Source organism: Saccostrea echinata, unplaced genomic scaffold, assembly GCF_033153115.1.
Source record: "Saccostrea echinata isolate AGI-Se365-2 ecotype Australia unplaced genomic scaffold, CSIRO_AGI_Sech_v1 ptg000005l, whole genome shotgun sequence".
In the NCBI taxonomy this organism is placed as follows: Eukaryota; Metazoa; Mollusca; class Bivalvia; order Ostreida; family Ostreidae; genus Saccostrea; species Saccostrea echinata.
The window spans coordinates 13,526,178-13,543,965 of record NW_026889754.1 but is presented as its reverse complement, the minus strand read 5'-3'; the positions used below and the strand labels follow the sequence as shown (position 1 = coordinate 13,543,965).

Sequence of the window (17,788 nt, the reverse complement as noted above, 5' to 3'; positions counted from 1 at the left end):
TCCTGGTTTAAGGTCTAATTCAGAGTCATCAATTTCTGAGAAAGTCATTTTGCTCAAACCAAACTCTGACATTCTTCTAAAAACAGTTCTTTTAGACACTGACAGTAACTTGGAAATATCTGAGATAGTTAAGACATTCTCTAGGGCATTTTGAAGAAATGATTTGGGAATTTCGAATTTTGGTGCACCACAATTTGTATACACTTTCGGGGGCATAACTGTTCCATATTTTATGCATTCAGTTCGTAATTTCATCATGTCTGCCCTGTTAGAAATGCCCAGACTTTCTAATTGAAAAGCCGATAATCTACAAACAATATCTATACTAATTTTCTCCCTCTCAAAATTTGGAACTGCATGGTGTAAGTTTAAATTTTGAAGAATCTGTTGCAAATTTGCTGACACAGTTGCCATGATTGTAGTTCTTCAAATATGAGAGATGAAGTCAAAGGGGTTCCGAATATAATAATCATGCACCTAAATACTATCATATATATTATATAACTTCCAAACCACCTTCACATGAAATCACCACAGCATAACATAAAAAAAACCCTTCACATAAAAAACCACCTTCACATGAAAAACCACCTTCACACGAAAAACCACCTTCACATGAAAAACCACCTTCACACGAAAGACCACCTTCACATGAAAAACCACCTTCACACGAAAAACCACCTTCACATGAAATAACCACAGCATAACATAATAAAGCACCATCTTCACATGAAATAACCACAGCATAATATAAAAAAGCACCATCTTCACATGAAATAACCACAGCATAACATAATAAAGCACCACCTTCATATGAAATAACCACAGCATAACATAATAAAGCACCATCTTCACATGAAATAACCACAGCATAACATACAGTCCCTGAAACGTTCTACTTTCCCACTTGAACGGTGAGCGAACGCTGAACGAACGGTGAACGAACGGTGAACGAACGCTGAACGAACGCAGAGCGAACGGTGAGTGAACGATGTGTGAACGCTGAACGCAACTTGGTGATTTATTATGTACAATTACCAACTAAAATATTAAAAACTGGACGAAATCTCAAACATTAATGAAAATTAGTGAAATTTCTAAATTACGTCATTTTTGTAACGTTGAATTAAAACGTCAAAAGTCCACGTTACATGTTCGTAATGACCTCCACTATTATACCTACAAATGAAAGTTGCTTCTCGAAATTTGTATAACCTTGTCACACATTTTTGCTTAGACACTCCTCATTTGAAGGTTTGTTTCTTTTGAGCTCATTCAGTATCTGTTGTCTAGTATTGTAGACCCTGTTTCTAAAGACCCCCCCCCCCCCCGAAAAAAGCCCAAAGATTGAGATTGGCGAATGCAGAGAGCAAACTCTTTTCTTGGGGTATTGCATTATTGAAAATTTGTACGCTGATAACTTCATATCATATTTCAAAGTTCAATATATGATGGAAATGCTGATATTAACAGCATAAATTTCTGAAAACATCCGTCTGACAGTTTTCTCAGGAGTTTGCTAAACTATCTAAGAGTCTCCAGTTCACCAATTAAATCTTCGGCTCTTGAAGTCCTTAGGCTTTCTGGAGTTATTGTGTCATTTATCGCATATTACCCGTCCCTGTCCTTTAACCTTGTCTAGCCTTCTGATAAGCATCCTAAAGAGCTTCCATTCTTTTGGAATATTTCCTTAATCAACTTCTGAATGAATATTGGCGACATGTATTGAAAAAAAAACAACAGCTTTACAATTCAGCAATATGTTGATAAGTTAAGTCCATTTTGAAAAATATTCAAATTATGACATCGGCGTTTATGTCACAATTAATCATTGTATTACCATGATTTCCTTGACTTTTTCACATGGAATAAAAATGCAGGATTTGATGTAAAAAATGATATATAGTTTGTAATAGAAATATGATAGGTAAGAAAAATAATTAGATTTAAAAATGTAACATATATTATGAAACACCCTGTATATCTCCGTGTCAAGGCGATTTCGTGTAATGAAAAAAAAAATTAATTACATTTATACCCTCGTATTTTAAATTTTTTAATACAATAATATATTATGTGTCATTTCTATTTTTCAATATGATTTATTGAGCAGACGTCTACATGTATCTCCAGATGGCCGTGATTATACTCGGACAAGATGATACAAAGATACATATTCATATTATTTGTTATAAATTCAATTTTCAAAACTTGATATTTAAGTAATATGGTGTTATAGTTTTTATTAAACAGACAAATGAGAGAGAGAGAGAGAGAGAGAGAGAGAGAGAGAGTAATATTCAGTTTTAGCCCCCCCCCCCTCCTTTCAGGCTTCACCAAATGTTTGTACCTATATCAAACAAAAACTCTGAATTTTTTTTCTAAATATATCAGACAGTGAAAGTAACTTCTTTTTTTTTTTTTTATCAACAAATCATATCCATTTGTTTGACATTCATACTCGTTTTTATTTTCCTGCTTCAAGTTCACACGAAGTCCACGTGCTTGTCCTGTCAATCAAAATCATTCGACACTGTGCAAGTGTGAAAGTTTCGTCACATCGAAGACGAAGTGCGAGTATTTCCAACAAGTTATAACATTTATTTTTATCATTTCTAGATTTGATTCCAACATTTGAATAATAAATTAGTAAAAATACATTGGGCATTAACACTTGAATGTGAAACATACTCTCTGCCAATTTCAAATACCACCGCCGACACGTGTACATTTTGATCTACTATTGTTTTGTGACTTTTTTTAGATGCATGTTTGTTTTGAGACTGAAATTTTTGTTCTAAAAAAGACCGTAGCTTTTTGTTAATGTTAATTTAAATATTCTGGAAATACGGTACTGACTAAGTAACCGATTTAGGGGGAAATGGGGGGGGGGTTATTAATCATATATAAAGTTACGGTGAAGAAAGATTTTTTTCTCTATAACTATAGACTTTACATATTACAGTAGAGAAATTCTGTAGTGCATTACATTTTAAATAAATATTTCCTTTAACCACACTATCAATTTAATTCGTTCTAAAGATAATAAATTAACAGGATATCCGCAGTACTATGTATAACTCTCAGAACTAGTTCTATTATATTTTGTAACAACATTTATTTTCCAGAGTAATTTAATAAATAACCTAACAGCTAAATTAGAATAATAAAAATATATATCGTAGATATTTTTCCTCATGAAATAATGATTCTTCAAACACGATATGTTAGTTAATAAATTAAAAAACCTGTAACTCCTTAACTACAAAAAGATAAGTCCTTTCACTTCGGAGTTCCGAATGACAATGAAAACTGAACGATAGGTGAACGCTGAACGCAAGGTGAACGCAAAGTGAACGGAACGAAGAGCGAACGCTGAACGCTTTGTGAACGGTGAACGCGAGCGCACGGTGAACGGTGAACGCAAAACTGTGAACGGAGAGCGAACGGTGAACGCACGGTGAACGAACGGTGAACGCACGCTGAACGAACGGTGAACGAACGGTGAGCGAACGGAAAAATGGGAAAGTAGAACGTTTCAGGGACTGTAATAAAGCACCACCTTCACATGAAATAACCACAGCATAATATAAAAAAGCACCATCTTCTCATGAAATAACCACATAAGGCAGCTATGGTGTTCCATACACCTAGTTTATCTTCTTCATATATAGGGGGAGAGAAGAAGACTTTTGAAGAATTTATGCATTTTCACTATATGATCAATAGAGCCCCATCCTAACACAAGAACGCCTGATTGAGAAATTATTAGGCTTTTGTGCCGCAGGTTGAAAAAAATTGATAGCTGCATGATCAAATTATTATAACCTTTATTTCAATGTCAATTACTTTTAATATTGTTAAACAATTAAGTTGTATTTTTCTTCAATCTAAATTTAAGTTAAATTTGGACCCTTATTTTTAGTTTGTGGGGATGCCGAGGTTTATAACACATCAAATATCACTGAAGAGCACATAAAGAAGTTGAATATCATGAACCAAGCACTGACTGACAAACAAAAATCAGAACTACATGCATGTAAATGAAAATGACATTCAGTTTAAAGTTAGAAATGAATTAAAATTGAATAAAAAGAGTTATGTGGTCTAGGCAATAAAACTTAAAACCACTATTGACGTGTATTATTTTTATCAAAACAAACAATGCTGGTATTTTAAAATGAAATTGTTAAAATCCTAAATTATTTTTATTTTTCGACCACCCAATGCATTTTTTTGAGACAGAAAATCGTAAACCAAAAAAAAAAAAACAAACTTTGGCCTACCATGGATCTCCAAGTAGCCTAGCTAGCACTGCCGTACACAGAATGATTTCAGAGGACGAATCATGATGATTCCTGAGTAATTATGTACAATACTGTAGAACTTCCAGTTAAAAGTTTGTATGAAATAAATCTCCAACAGATTGTCACATATGTTTTTAAAAGATTCCAAGATTTCATATTCTGTATAATCATGATCTACAAATAACTTTCTTTCGGCATGTCAATGTCAACAGTGCAACGTCATCAATTTACGTGTCATTGATTTGGGTTGAAATCATTCATAGTGTCACAGAGCATAGTGTCACAGGGATTATCTCAAAGTTTGTTATGTAATTTAAATGAAAATTATATGAGATAATTAGAACATCTATAATTGTGTGTTTTGATATTTGCTTTATCCAACTTGTTGAAATGGTGTATATTCGCTCGGCAAGCCTCGCAAATATACACCATTCAACTTGTTGGATAAAGCAAATATCTAAACACACAATATAGATATCCTCTAGTTAGGCCAAATAAAAAAATATGTGTGGTTCCGGTTACCCCACCTTCCCTATTTTATACCCCCGACCCTAAACTTTTTTTGGGCAATTTTCATATTTTTTCCGGAATTTTCCCCAATTTCCATCAATGGCTCCGGTTTAAGTTTTAGTTTCAGCAATGACAGCCTCCTTGCAAAACATAGTGCAAGTGTTTAATAGTATTAAGACCAAAGCAAGCTAGCATGTAGGTGTCCCCTACCAATATTGACTAGTATATTATCACATCACATCTAAATGCCATTTGCAAAGCAGTGATAGGTATTATTTAGAAAAATTGAGAAAATCATTTTGTTAAAAAAAAAAAAAAAAAAAAAAAAAAAAAAAAAAATTCCCTACCTATATAATCAATAGAGCCCTGCCCTGACACCAGAACCCCTGACCCAGGGGCCAAGATATTCACAATTTTGGAAGAAGCAACCTTGCTCATCATAACTGTATATTTGGTTTATCTGCTATTTACCTAGGTGCAGAAAAGAAGATTTTCAAGGAAATAATGCACTTTCACAATATAATCAATAGAGCCCACCCTCCCGCAGAACCCCTCACCTTGGGGCAAAGAATTTCACAATTTTGGAAGAAGCACCCTTTAAAGTTCAACATTTTTGATGCAGTTGAATAGCTCTCATATATACGTATCAGTATATTAAGTTTGATATAAATATTTAGAATGGTGTATATAAAACTGAGCTAAACACTCATTTAAAATAAATGAAGTTAAGGTCAAAGAATGGTCAAGGTCAAAAAATGTTGTTGCAGTTGAAATGCTTACATCAGTATATATTAGCATATGAAGTTTAATAACACTCTCCTGAATGGTTTCTTCAAAACTGAGCTAAACACAAGGTCAAGGTAAAAAATGTTGATGCAGTTGAATAGCTCTCATCCGTATGTATCAGCATATGAAGTTTGACACTAACTTAAGAAAAGTAAGGTCAAGGTCAAAGGAAAGGTCAAAGTCAAAAAATGTTGATGCAGTTGAATAGCTCTCATCAGTATGCATCAGCATATGATGTTTGATAACACTATCCTGAATGGTTTCTTTTAAACTGAGCTACACACTTATTTTAGAAAAGTGAGGTCAAAGGAAAGGTCAAAGTCAAAAAATGTTGATGCAGTTGAATAGCTCTCATCAGTATGTATCAGCACATGAAGTTTGATGAAAATATCTTGAATTGTTTCTTTAAAACTGAACTAAACAATAATTTAAGAAAAGTGAGGTCAAGGTCAAAGGAAAGGTCAAGGTCAGAAAATGTTGATGCAGTTGAATAGCTCTCTTCAGTATGTATCAACATATGAAGTTAAGAAAAAGTGAGGTCAAGGTCAAGGAAAGGTCAAGGTCAAAAAATGTTAATGCTGTTGCATAGCTCTCATCAATATCTATCAACATATGAAGTTTGATGAAAATATCTTGGATAGTTTATTTGAAAATGAGCTTTGAACTGAGCTAAACGCAAAACGCGATGGAAGGACAGACAGAAGGATGGAAGACGGACATTACAAACACTATATGCCCCGGCCATATTCATGGTGGGGCATAAAATCTACTTTTTTGGAGAAAAATAAAAGTAAAAATAATTTTTGTTTGCCCCAAACAAAAATATTGCCTCACTTCTTTTTCTTTATTGTACGCATGCGCAGAAAAGTTAAGAATTTACCATGGTGTCAATTCCATAGATATAAATATCGGATGACTGAGGATTTTGATACAATCTTCAATAAAGATGATCAGAACTTATTTCTCACTTCCGTTTGCTCCAATTCAATGTTGTTTACAAGTTTCACACTAAAAATAAAAGTCGCTCGACCTTGACATTGTTGACATTGACAATAACAAAGCGGTAAATACAACTTTTGTTTTTCCGGCACTTATATTTTACAGTTTTTTTCTTGCTTTACAGTGCACTTGAGTTGTCAAAACTTTGCTTTAGTCATATTTCTCATAAATTTTTTGTTTTATGATGCAATTATCTTAAAAGAAACACATGATTTTGACTCATTATGTAACTTTAAAAAAGAAATTTTATAATTTGTAAAATACTTTTAGGGGGTGCCTTTAAATTCTTCAACAATACATTAATTAAATGATTATGGTACAATGTTTGACTCACAGTGCCAACAAATTTCTAGAGACGTGGGTATGAATTAGAGACATATATTTATAATAAATTTTTATACCATTTTCAAATAATGTTTTAAAAAATGCAACTAGCAATAATACGGTTACATGCATGGAATTGTGGAAACAAATTATTTGTCTTTGTTCCTTCATGCGTATTGTTCAGTGAGCTCTAGGGTCTAGGTTATAATTGATTTATAATGCAAGATGAAGCAAGACAAAGTGCCCTAATTAAGAGATAATTAAGTGTTCTGCCTTAAAAATTGAAAGATGGTAAGATTTGTTTAATAAGAGTTTCAGTTAGAGAGAATTTACTCTCTGATTTTCTGATTATCACAGAACTTACTGTGTAACAAAATTTTTACTGTGTCGCATGCATAAAATTTGAATCAATAGTGTGTCAACTGGGCTGACACAGTAAAACAGCTCACGGATGACCCTGGCCACATTCCAAGGAACGAAGAATTTTGAATGATGCCATAAAATGTTTCCTTGTTTAAATAAAGGGTCACATGCCTTTCAAGGGAGATCCTTTTAATTCTTTTAAGAATTAAATTTAAATCGCTTTCACCCAAGTAGGCCTTGTGGCAAGTTTGGTTGAAATAACTCAGTGGTTCTGGAGAAGAAGTAGAAAATGTAAAAAAAAAATTAGCAGATAGACAGACTGAAGGACAATGTACAAATTTCAATGAAAACATCACTTTAACCTTTGGCTCAGGTGAGCTAATAAAAGAGGCCTATGGGCCACAATGTTCACCTGAGTCATTGTGGCCTTAGTGTTCTTTAACACTAGATTTTTTCCCAATATATTCCTATGTAAAACTGATTGGCTATTGTAGCCCTAGCCTACCCTTTGGAGTCATAATTTGAAAAAAAAAACAAAAAACTTGAATTTACCAACTTGAGAATGATAAGTGATTTTTTTTTTGGCCGAAATTCTGCCCCAGTTCCAATTGAAAATATGCCTGTATTTTCCCAAAATGAAGTAGAAATTTTCCCAAAGGAAAACTTACAAAATATGTGATCAAATTCAGTTTATTTATCATGTTTATTGCATGTTTCTCAGTAAAGTTTAATCAGATTTTGTTGATCACCTTCATAATGAGATAGTTCATACCACTACTGTTCTAAATATATTAAGTAATTAGATATTCATACCAAGAATAGTCTTGATTACCATCTTCCTTGGGAGACGGTATATACAGAGTTGAAGTATTTCACATTCTTCGGACTTGCACTTCCTCTCTTTTGTGATTGGTAGAAATTGCATGATGTGAAAATTTTCGATTATTTCATTGGTTGAAATGCTTTCCAAGGCAAGGGAGATAATTTTCTAATGATCTAATTTTCTTACGACTTAACATTTTTCAAGATTTTCAATCGTTATAAAAAAAATTGACAAAACAAACAGAGGAAAATGGCAGTAATTAATTCTATAAAACATGTTAGTTTTTTTATAGAAATTACTAAAAAGCATTTCTATATTTTCATTGTAAACAGAAATGATCTTTAATATTGCATGCAAGCTTTACAGCTTGTAATTTTGATTTTTCCCTTTGTTTTACACTGTCTTTCTAATCTCAGCAGCAGAGTTGGAGTTTACAGAGACAGCCGAGCTTCTGGCTGAACTTTTACATGGTAGGGCTAATGTCAGTAAAAAGCTAATAAAAAAAATATATATGTAGCCAAGAAATGCTCAGGAATAATATGACCTGATAAGTGTAGGTCAGTTAACTGTATAAGGTTGTTGCTCAAGATTGGAAAGCTTTTTTGAAAAATCTCTACTTGTTTGTTGAAACAATTGTCTGTTAAAGTAGTTTTCTGACAATGTTTTTTATCATGTTTATGTGACTGTGTTTTTCTTGAAAATTCTCAATTTAGCCTAATTGATGCTGAAATTCCAAATTCTGATGGCCCCAGTCCCCAGTCCCAAAATTCTGAAGAAAAAAAACCCACTAATGAACAATAACTTAAAGACTAATCATGCCATAGCTGCAAAACTGTAGCTCTCTGGTTGAGAAAATTCAGACAGGCATTCCAATGCTTAAAGTATGGTAGATCTGTTAATTAACTATGTATATACAGTCAATTCTTGAATTTTCGCTATTCAAATCATCACCACTCTTCCAATACCGCCATGATTTTCCAAGAACATCACATTAGAGTTAGAGCTGCCCATGAAAATTTGAATGTCAGACACCTCGGCCCAACAACACCTCGGCCCTACGACAGGTCGGCTCAAGATCAAAGACAGGTCAACCCATATATAAGACACCTCGGCCCAAGCAAAATTTCATTAGGATATATATATTATACATTTCCAGATTAGAATAAAATATTGATTGGAACAAGAGGCCAATGGGCCACATCGCTCACCTGAGTACAATGGCCAGGAAAAAAGCAAAAATCAGTTCAGTATTGAAAAGTTTACGGGGGGGGGGGGGGCTTGAATTTTAAACTACCTGATGATGATACTTTCATATCAATATAACAAATGATGTTGTTTTTGAGCAGAAGATTTTTTCCCAATGACATATATTTATTTGTAAAAATTTGATCCCCCATTGTGGCCCCACCCTACCCCCGGGGGCCCTCATTTGAATAAATTTATTCTACACAACCCGAGGTTACCTCCATATGAATATGAGTAATCATGGCTTTTCTGTTCTTCAGAAAAAGATTTTTCTTATGTATTCCTATGTAAAACTTTGATCCACCATTGTGGCCCCATCCTATCCCTGGGGGTCATGACTTGAACAAACTTCAATCTACACTACTTGAGGATGCTTCCATATAAATATGATCAATCATGGCTTTGCTGTTCTTGAGAAGATTTTTAAAGTTTTTTCCTATTACTCCTATGAAAAAAGTTGATCACCCATTGTGGCCCCACCCTATCCCGGAGGGTCATGACTTGAACAAACTTGAATCTACACTACCCGAGGATGCTTCCATTAAAATATGACCAATCATGACTTTGCTGTTCTTGAGAAGAAGAGATTTAAAGAATTTAATATGTATTCCTATGCTAAACTTTGATCACCCATTGTGGCCCCATCCTATCCAGGGGGTCGAGATTTGAACAAACTTGAATCCACACTACCGGAGGATGCTTCCATATAAATATGAACAATCAAGGCTTTGCTGTTCTTAAGAAGAAGATTTTTAAAGATACTTTCCCATACATTTCTATGTAAAACTTTGATCCCCCATTGTGGCCCCACCCTACCCTGAGGGTCCTGATTTGAACAAACTTAAATCTACACTACCTGAGGATGCTTCCATATAAATATGACCAATCATGGCTTTGCTGTTCTTGAGAAGAAGAGTTTAAAGATTATTCTTATGTTTTCTTATGTAAAACTATGATCCCCCATTGTGGCCCCACCCTACCCCCGGGGGTCATTATTTGAACAAAATTGAATCTACACTACCTGATATTTTTAATCATGGTAGCATTTTGAATGTTTATCAATTAAAAATACTCCACCAAATGAATTTACAAAATTTTGATTATCATGATCATTGTCCAATTAATTGCACCTTGAATTTCACATAAGCAGCACATGCACACTTCCTACAAATCTCTTGATGAAAAAATGCATACAGTATTTAAAACTCTCTCTTTATTACAATATAAAATACAATGAATCATTTACCACAGATCACAGGCCTTCAGATCGCTTTGATCTGAACGATATGATTGTATAAAAAAAAATATAGTTTCATGTCGGTCAGATCAAAGCAATCTGAAGGCCTGTGCCACAGATATTTTGACAATATTAAAATTTATCTTTTTTTCATCAAGCGCAGATAACTCTACAAGAAACGTTTAAGGTGCAAAATGGCTGGCTTCTTATATGTTATCAGTCGTGGATTTTGTTCATTTCACTTTCACGTTAGTGAAACATGGCAACATTGTTTATTTACAGATCGAATTATTTATCTTAACGTAGTCTACTGGTGTGCCAAGTTATATAGAAATCAGACCAAAACTGTAGGAGTAGTGTTTTGAAAGCATTTCACAGAATTTTTTTATTTTTAGTAACCATAGCAACATTCCTGCATCAAAATCAAAAACCAATATATAGAATTATGTATCTTAGTATAGTCTACTTGTGCTCAAGTTATATTGAAATCAGACCAAAACTAATTATTATTTTACTATAATCAACGATTAAAGCTACAGATTTATTATCTACTTATATAAATGACAAGAAGCATCAACCACATGTGAGAAGAATGTATATCATGTGATACATGTACTAAAAAAAGTTAAGTGTATTCATCTGAACAGGTGAGGCCAAAATAAAAAATAGGTTTGTTTCCCCTAACGCGACCGACCCACTTAAATCGTGCCGACTGAAAAGTTTTTTTTAATAAGATTATTCAAATATTTATTTTTATTGTTTATCAACTTTATCAAACACAATTTCATCAAAATTCGTTTTTTATCAGAACGGCGGCTTTTGTTTTACTCTCATTTGGCGCCCACAACATGTGGCCACAGAGGGTTATTTAGTGTTATAAAACAACCGCAATGTATCAATCTTAATATACATCTTTAACTTATTAGAATCCTACACTCTTGAAACATTTCGTGAATTAAATATACCATGACTAAGGAGCGTTAAGATGGTATTTACAAATGTGTCTTCTAAAATTAACTTACGTAGTAAGCATGACAAAGCCTGCCTCATGAGCAGAAGAGGGGCCCAATTTGTGTTATTGTGTGCAATTTGCATATCAGTAAATTTCACTCCATTTCATTCGTTTCGATCTAAAAAAAAAACACTTCATGTATGATTCTATTTTTACTATATAGGACCATAGGATTTGTAAATATATCTTTGTATATTTATTTCATCTTGAAGAATATAATTCGGATGTTGTTTCTTCATTCCTTTTATTTATGGGGTAAACTTGGTGACTATAACATTAGATATATGAAACTTAATCATTTTTAATATGGTTTGGCTGAATTAAATATTGTTTATACAGGTACACTCTCTTTTCAAATAGTGTTGAAATCTTTAAAGTTGGCTTATGGTACGGCTTCCTGAGACATCCAGTGTATTAAGTGTAAAATAGTTTGTTTCTTTGCTTTAAAATACCTTTAAAAATTGCTGGGTCGACATTTGAACACCTGCCTGGTGGAGGGCTCCTAATTTAGACTTTTTCTCGGCACTTATGGCCATTGATCATAAAGCATCAGTAAGGGATCTTTATCGTGCCAACATCAACATGTATACTGTGAAACTGCATGGCCCTACGTTTTTTTACGGTCTCATTTGACTGACTAGTTTCCATGCCCCACGTCGGGATCTGTGACTTAGAATAAGCTCCTGAATTACGTCGTGACTTCAAAACGGAACACTAGAATTACTTTGCCACGCAAGGCCCTTGACATTTTGTCTGTGTAAGCACATGAAGATGATAGTAGGTTTGAAAAATACCCGGATGGCCGACGGTTGAGTATTTGCAAATCTTGTCTTTTTGTAAAAATTCAATTTCAATAAATTTACGCTGGCCTGAGATATTTCACAAGTTCAAATGAATAATATTTGTGAATTAATTTACCATACATGTTCCTTTTAAATTTCATTTGTATGATATTCGGTTTAAAAATCGGTTTCTTTTGTTCTTTCTTATTTATAGAGATATTATTCAATTTTTCGGAATATATTTTCAAAACTGCTGTCAGAAAAAAAATAATTTACCTACCAGGTTAAATCTAAAGCAAACTAGCATGGCGCGGCGCCATGCCCTTTTCTCTCGGCGCCATGCCCTTTTTTTCCAGCGCCATGCCCTTTTTTCCTTGCAAAAATAAATAAATATGCCTAGCAGAGGCAAGGTGGACTAGCGGCTTTGTTTATTCAGTGCATCCTGATTAGCCCCTTTGTTTATTTAATGCACGCAAAGGTGTGAATTCAGGACAGGAAATCACTTCTCGCTTGAACGCACACAGCCACCTGGCCAGGTAACATGCCTCAGGCTGTCAGGGTATAAGAGATAACACGAGAAAATATCATTTGATTGCATTGATTTTGCAAGAATTAGCCTAATGTCAAAGATAGATTAATTTGTAAATTAAAATGTTACACATTTTAAATCTGGATCGTTTTTTTTTTAAATTGAAAGTAGAAAAAACAGAGTTGATGAAGAAATGTGAAAAATAAAACTGCTGATGAATTAAGTCGGCTTACAATGTACCAAAAAACTGAATATTATGTGTGAAATGGGCTAGGAAACAACAAAGTATGAAGTTAGTTTCTTTCAACATGTTCAATGATTCTGTGTTCTAACTTTTTGAGTTGACACCCTGAGGCTCAATGTTTCTAAGCCAGAAAAAAAGTTTTAACCAATTTATATATTAATTCCAGTTTAATTTTTTGGTATGATCAGTTTTCACTTGATTTTGTTGGTTGATTACTTTCAAAATAAAGAGAATGCCCTCTACATTTATTATCCAAGTAGCCCCCCCCCCCCTTTGCAATTTTGTTCTGTTATTTACCTCATACACAAATAACAATATTAAAGCAAGGAAAAAAAATTCATACCCCAAACTTAAATAATTCTTGAGCAAGTGACAAAAAGATTCACACCCATTACTTTTTAAGCATAACATTGATAACCATAATTTCTGGATTAAAAAATTTTGAATTTAAATTTTGGCAATATTTGCCCTCTCAGTGTGTATTAAATGAATTAAGCTAACAGATTTATAATTTTTTCTTTTAAATACTTGTAAAACTAAAGATTTCAGTATTAAATAATAATTAAAGTACATAAACATGATAAAGAAAATATTTATAATTTCAAAGACGTTAAAAAAGTGCCCTCATGAAAACTTGTCGCGGCGTAAAGTGCCCTTTTGGTTATTGGATTACCATGCCCTTTTTAGTGTCTGGATTTAACACTACTACCTACCTACTCAACTTGAAATTTTAGGGTCGGGTTAGGGGAAACAAAGATATTTTTAATGATGGCCTGAGTAAGGATATGAAAGGTCAGGCGAGTTCACGCCAGGTAAATAACAATTGTTTACAATGGGGAAGGCCATTTGGATTTGTGAAAGTTTTTAATTATATGAATTGAGCACAATTTAAGGTACAATTTTCTTCTTTCATATATACAGTAAAACTTGTTGAATCCGGATGTTGTGCATTCCGGCATGTTGTTCAGTCCGGCGAAATATTTTAGTCCCTTGAATTTTCTTTATAATTTATGTTTAATAAATGTTGTTCAATCCGGATCTTGCCTATTCTGTAAACCGGCCGCTATTTAAAGAACTAACTGCTCATAATTAGTACAAATTATCTCCTCTAATCCGGCCACTTATTTTTACCTGTGCCCGCTAGTCATTATAGAAGTCTCGCGTGGGGTAATTATTGTCCCGTTAATGATCTATCCTGTATCAACAGTTTAGATTTTAACAAACATGATAAAAAAAATGGCTCAAGTAAGGCGGGGAAACTCGCATAAGAATGAGTGATAGTGATGGTTATATGTAGCTTGTCTGTAGAAAATCTTGGAGACTTATTCATGACCTCCTTTCTACTTTCGTTTCGCGTGCACGACGTGCAATTCGAATAACTTCCCTTTGTGTCGCTAGTTTACAACGACCATAGCGACAGAAGATTTTGGTTCAATATTCATTACATGTATGACATTTGAAATCAGGGATGGGCATGATTACTGAAAAATGTAATCGATTAATAATCGATTACTAAGAGGAATTTTGTGTAATCGATTAATAATCGATTACACTCATTTTTGTCCTGTAATCGATTGTAATCGATTACTTTGGAAGATGTAATCGATTAATAATTGATTACTTCCAAGTTTTTATCCCTTCAAATATCAAAGCAATATTTAAATGGTAAATGTTGATGTTATCCACTGAAGTTTGAATGTGTTCCTGCAGTTTCAGTGCAGATTCTTTTAATGATTTACTCTATTATTTTATTATTATGCTAACATTTTCACTAAATGTCCAAATGAGGGATTCTCTACCATGGAAAGTGGAGACATGATTCCTACAATAAAATATGCCAAGGAATTAATTATTCCTTTCAACCTTGGATCTGAACCTCCATATTTATTGACTTGTTGCAAAAATTATTTAATATTTTATTGTGAATTACTTCATTAGAAGTTTTTTGGACTGCCCGTATGTTGACAGTACACATTAAAACATTCCTGTGCTTGTCTTTTTCAAAAAAAATAAAATAAGTAAATTAGAACTCAGATCGAGTAATAAATATGTAAATTAAATTGTCTTTAAGTAATTAAACAAATAGCACAATTTCATTCTGTATTGAAATAAGTGTTTTGAGAGATATATAAATAGTTTTAATAATATTGTTTGTCTTCAATGGAATGAAAGTTAAACACTAGGTAGTTCACAGTTTACACCTCATTATCTGCAAATCAGGGATGTCTCAATCAATTAATTTAATTAGCCAATTAAGATAAGTAAACACAGTGACACTTACGGTTTATTCCCCGAACGTCTACTTGCTAAAGCTAGTTCATAAATGATATACCCCTTAGAGGGCCCCTTAATTGAGTGTGATAATTAGATGTTGGTTTAGTCCAGTAGACGTTCTCGGGGAACACACCACACTTACTCCCTCTCTTACAGACACTTAAAACCTCTCACTGATATAAAAGCAACCGTACAACATGTACAATTTTGAATGAAAACATGAGAATGATTTTGCAAATTTTAAAGTTACTAAAACACAAGTTTGAAGTTGTTGAAATATTTTCAGATATGAATATTAAGTACATGTATTTCCATCTTCTTTTTTTTTGAGTACAATGTAGTTTATTTACCAAATTAATTATATTTAATACAGCACTTAAATCTGTTTTTTCTATTTATAATTTTCTATTACAAGACAAGGTTTTTTAACATCTGAAATATGAAAAAGGACATTCAGCAAGAGGACAGTGGGTCAAATGTAAAATGCACACAAAAATTCTGTGTATTTTATTAATAAATGGTTGAAATACACTTCTGAATTATTTAATACTAGACCAGAAGGTCTATAATGCAAATTTTATTGAGAACATTATTAAACTTCTGATAATAAAAGTTAGGAAATCCAAACATTACACTAGGGGGGTTTATATTTCATATTTATGTGTGACTGACTGGAAATGATTCTCCAAAATAACATCCATTTATGTATAAAATAATCGAAAGTAATCGAAAAAGTAATTATAATTACATTGAAAATTTTAGCTGTAATCGATTAAATTACGATTACAAGTAAACAAAAATCTCTTCGATTACAGTTTACTGTCGATTACTTGAAAAGAAGTAATCATTACAATCGATTACGATTACTCGATTACGATTACCCCATCCCTGTTTGAAATTAACTAATACAGTGTCTAAATATTCAAACATATTAATTTTAAAAGAAAGAAATTAATTAGGAATCTGTCCCTAACAAAATAATATTTACAGCTACGATGAGGTTTTGGAGTTGTTTAAAACATTAAACGATTTTCAAATTTGATAAATGATCAAGAGATATTATATTTCGATACTGAATAAAAAACTTGAACAGAAATGAAAATTCTGAAGAACAAACAGAGTTCAAAACAAACGGAAATAGACGATTTTTTTCAAATGACACACTTGATCAAGTATTTATTTACCATGCACTCTTTGTTTATATCTATGTAATTTTTAACTTAATTGCTATAACGGTTCAATTTTCTCCAATCCGGATGTTGCCTAATCCGGCCAAAAATTTTGGAACCACTGGTCGCCGGATTAGACAAGTTTTACTGTATATATAAAACTATATATATAGGTAGATCTTAATAAAATGCAGTGACCAGTCGTGAGAGAAAAATGTACTTACTCATGTTACTTGGGCTCATGTATTTTAGGAGCTTTGTAAAGTTGGGCAGGGCTAAAAATGAATGGGAATATTGGATGTAAACAGTGTACCCCTACCTGAAAAATAAGTTATATATATCTTACATAATTCTAATTTTCGGTTAAAGTGGTTTTCCATGAAGGTATGTATATATCAAAGATTAAGTATATGCAAAAAAAAAAGAGTAAAATTCGGATAATAATTTTTGTCAATATACTGAGGGGCGGTATAGCACATCATCCTTTTAATAAATAGCTGACATTGACATGCTAATTCCAATCACTGCCACTCAGCTATTAAACTAAAGCAATGATATATTCCTCGAAACTTTGAAAGTAGTTTAATAAACTGGTCAACAAAGCTGGTCAATATTTCACCATTAATATACACTGACCAGTTGATTCAGCTGTTTATCAGAAATTGATATAAAGAATTAAGCCAGGCTGTTCATTATCTGCACTTGCTTACCTTCATCCTAAGTCGACGGTCAATCCTAAATCCCAAGGTCATACTCGTGTACTAACATACGCCACGGCAGATTTTATATGTATACATCAGTCGAGACGATACCTGGCATCACAAAATCACTTACTTATTAACAGTGATTAATAATACACTAGAATCCTTTTACTAGCGATACGAAAAAAGAAACACGAACCTCCATCATTATTTGGGGCACACGCACTTCGGCATTTGTATCAAATTCAAACTCCGATCCCGATTCTTAAGCGGGGAGGGGAAAATATCGCTGTCTCGAGTGATAAGCAAAAGTCATGCATTTACATTGCCACTTTGTGAACGTGCTATATTTGTTTATTTAAAAAATGTGAAGCTTGCTTTATTATTGTATCTATAATTTATTTACTTGGACTAGTTTATCAATCCCGTAACCATGGTAAGCTATGAAAATCTGCACGTGCTATTGTCAAAGAGATCAGCATG

General features: G+C 33.1%; 1 long non-coding RNA gene across 3 annotated transcripts in view; it reads right to left on the bottom strand.

The window, feature by feature from the left end:
• LOC133179813 (uncharacterized) overlaps positions 1–17,491 on the bottom strand; it is a 55,952-nt gene extending 38,461 nt beyond the window's left edge. For all 3 annotated transcript variants that reach the window (XR_009720196.1, XR_009720194.1, XR_009720195.1), the window contains exon 1: positions 17,315–17,491. This is a non-coding gene — a long non-coding RNA (uncharacterized LOC133179813). The remainder of the gene's footprint in view (positions 1–17,314) is intronic.
• Between the last annotated feature and the right edge of the window lie 297 nt (positions 17,492–17,788).